Source organism: Hylobates moloch, unplaced genomic scaffold, assembly GCF_009828535.3.
Source record: "Hylobates moloch isolate HMO894 unplaced genomic scaffold, HMol_V3 SCAFFOLD_1, whole genome shotgun sequence".
In the NCBI taxonomy this organism is placed as follows: Eukaryota; Metazoa; Chordata; class Mammalia; order Primates; family Hylobatidae; genus Hylobates; species Hylobates moloch.
This window is the reverse complement of record NW_026652276.1, coordinates 70,322,967-70,326,612: the sequence shown is the minus strand read 5'-3', so window position 1 is coordinate 70,326,612 and position 3,646 is coordinate 70,322,967.

Genomic DNA, 3,646 nt, shown 5'->3' with positions numbered 1-3,646 from the left:
AGGTTGCAGTGAGCCAAGATCACACCACTGTACTCCAGCCTGGGGGAGAAGAGCAAAACACACCCCCAAAAAAAAAAAAAAAAAAAAAAAAAAAGTTTGAAAACATAGACCCTAACAGGGAAAGGTTTTCATTAAGAGAGAGGAATGTCCATGGTGCATTACCTGCTTACAAGGAAATCTACAATGAAAAAATAAAAAATAAAAGAAAGAAAGAAATCAAGCAAACCACCGTGAACATATTTCTAAAAAGAGTGACACCACCCCAATAAGAGCCTCAGGCAGGTCCTTCAGGAAGCATTTTAGAAGAAGGCATTGTTATCATAGGAAATGACAGATCAGTGCAGGTAATTGACCCTGAAGACCTTCCAGTGGGACAAGATGTAGAGGTGGAAGACAGTGATATTGATGATCCTGACCCTCTATAGGGCTAGACTGATATGTATGTTTGTATCTTAGTTTGTAACAAAAGTTTTAAAAGTAAAAAAAATAGCAAAAATTTTTAAAAATAGAAAAAAACAGGCCGGGTGCCATGGCTCATGCCTGTAATCCCAGCAATTTGGGTGGCCAAGGTGGGCAGATGACTTGGAGTCAGGAGTTCAAGACCAGCCTTGCCAACATGGTGAAACCCTGTCTCTACTAGAAATACAAGAATTAGCACTGGAAATCGCTTGAACCCAGGAGGGAAAGGCTACAGTGAGCCGAGATCATGCCATTGCACTCCAGCCTGGGTGGAGAGCAAGACTCCATCTCAAAAAAAAAAAACAACAAAAACCTTACAGTATAACGATATAAAGAAAATATTTTTGTACAGCTATACAATGTATGTTTTAAGATAATGTTATTACAAAAGAGTAAAAAAGTTAAAGAAAACTTTAAAACTTTATAAAGTAAAAAAGTAGTAGTAGGGCGGGTGCAGTGGCTCATGCCTGTAATCCCAGCACTTTGGGAGGCCAAGGCGGGTAGATCACTTGAGGCCAGGAGTTCGAGACCAGCCTGGCCAACATGGCAAAACCCTATCTCTACTAAACATACAAAAATTAGCAGGATATGGTGGCAGGTGCCTGTAGTCTCACCTACTAAATTAATTATTAAACCTGGAGGTGAGTTGAAGAAAATAAGTCATATTATTATCCGGCCTGTGGACTATCATGTCTCAATAAAGGCACATTCACGGCTGGTCCCACAAGCTTCATTCATGGTAAGTGGTCTTATACCATTTTAAATTTTTTATGCCATATTTTTACCATATCTTTTTTAAATTATACTTTAAGTTCTAGGGTACATGTGCACAATGTACAGGTTTGATACATAGGTACACATGTGCCATGTTGGTTTGCTGCACCCATCAACTCATCATTTACCTTAGGTATTTCTCCTAATGCTATCCCTCCCCCGGCCCCCCAACCCCCAACAGGCCCCGGTGTGTGATGTTCCCCGCCTTGTGTCCAAGTGATCTCATTGTTCAATTCCCACCTATGAGTGAGAACATGCGGTGTTTGGTTTTCTGTCCTTGTGATAATTTGCTGAGAATTATGGTTTCCAGCTTCATCCATGTCCTTGCAAAGGAAATGAACTCATCCTTTTTTATGTATTCCATGGTGTATGTGTGCCACATTTGCTTAATCCAGTCTATCATTGGTGGACATTTGGGTTGGTTCCAAGTCTTTGCTATTGTGAATAGTGCCACAATAAACATACATGTTCATGTGTCTTTATAGCAGCATGATTTATAATCCTTTGGGTATATACTCAGTAATGGGATTGCTGTGTCAAATGGTATTTCTAGTTCTAGATCCTTGAGGAATCACCACACTGTCTTCCACAATGGTTGAACTAATTTACACTCCCACCAACAGTGTAAAAGCATTCCTATTTCTCCACATCCTCTCCAGCATCTGTTGTTTCTTGACTTTTTAATGATCGCCATTCTAACTGGCATGAGATGGTATCTCATTGTGGTTTTGATTTGCATTTCTCTGATGATCAGGGATGATGAGCATTTTTTCACGTGTCTATTGGCTGCATAGATGTCTTCTTTTGAGAATTGTCTGTTCATATCCTTTGCCCACTTTTTGATGGGGTTTTTTTTTCTTGTAAATTTGTTTAAGTTCTTTGTAGATTCTGGATATTAGCCCTTTGTCAGATGGGTAGATTGCAAAAATTTTCTCTCATTCTGCAGGTTGCCTGTTCACTCTGATGGTAATTTGCTGTGCAGAAGCTCTTTAGTTTAATTAGATCCCATTTGTCTATTTTTTACCATATCTTTTCTATGTTTTTTTGCTGTTGTTGTTGTTGTTTTGTTTTTTGTTTGTTTGTTTGTTTTTGAGATGAAGTCTCACTCTTGTTCCCCAGGCTGGAGTGCACTGGTGCGATCTTGGCTCACTGCAACCTCCGCCTCCTGGGTTCAAGTGATTCTCCTGCCTTAGCCTCCCAAGTAGCTGGGATTACAGGTGCCTGCCACCATGGTCAGCTAATTTTTGTATTTTTAGTAGAGACGGGGTTTCACCATGTTGGCCAGGCTGGTCTCAAACTCCTGACCTCAGGTGATCTGCCTGACTCGGCCTCCCAAAGTGCTGGGATTACAGGCATGAGCCGCCGCACCCGGCCTCTGTGTTTAGATATATTCAGATACACAAATACATACCGTTGTGTTCTCATTGCCTATAGTATTCAGTATAGTAACATGCTATACAGGTTTGCAGCCTAGAAGCAATAGGCCCTATTATATAGCCTAGGTGTGTAGCAGACTATACTACTACTATAGGTTTGTGTAAATACACTCTATCATGTTTGCACAATGATGAAATCGCCTAATGATGCCTTTCTCAGAATGTATTCCCTTCATTAAGCAACATATGAGTGTACTTAATAAATGTAACTCTTATGTGGTCTTTTTTTGGGCCAGGGGAACTGTAAAAACTTACTGAGACAATGAAGGAAGGCATTGTGAACCAAGAAATTTGGGGAACCTCTGGCCTAATCACTGCTTATCTGTATTCCATATATTCTATATGTTGTATTTTAATTATCATTCACTTTGAAATGTTTAAAATTTTCCTTGTGATTTATTCTTTGACCTATTGTTATTTAGAAGTATGTTATTGGCCAGGCACGGTGGCTCATGTCTGTAATCCCAGCACTTTGGGAGGCCGAGGCAGGTGGATCACCTGAGGTCGGGAGTTCAAGACCAGCCTGGCCAACATAATGAAACTCCGTCTCTACTAAAAATATAAAAATTAGCTGGGTGTGGTAGCAGGCGCCTGTAATCCCAGCTACTTGGGAAGCTGAGGCAAGAGAATCACTTGAACCCAGGAGGCGGAGGTTGCAGTGAGCCGAGATGGCACCATTGCATTCCAGCCTGGGCAATAAGAGTGAAACTCCATCTCAAAAAAGAAAAGAAAAGAAAAGAAAATTTCTATGTCTTTGCTATATTTTTTGGATTGTTCTATCAATTACTGAGAAAAAGATATTAAAATCTTCAATGATGTTTATAGATTTGTTAGTTTTTTCATTTAATTCTATCAGTTTTTCTTTATGTATGTTGGAGTTCTGTTTTTAAGTACATACACGTCTTCCTGATGAATTAAATCTTTAATCACTGTGTAATGTCCCACTGTATCTCTGGCATACTCTGTCTTGAAGACCA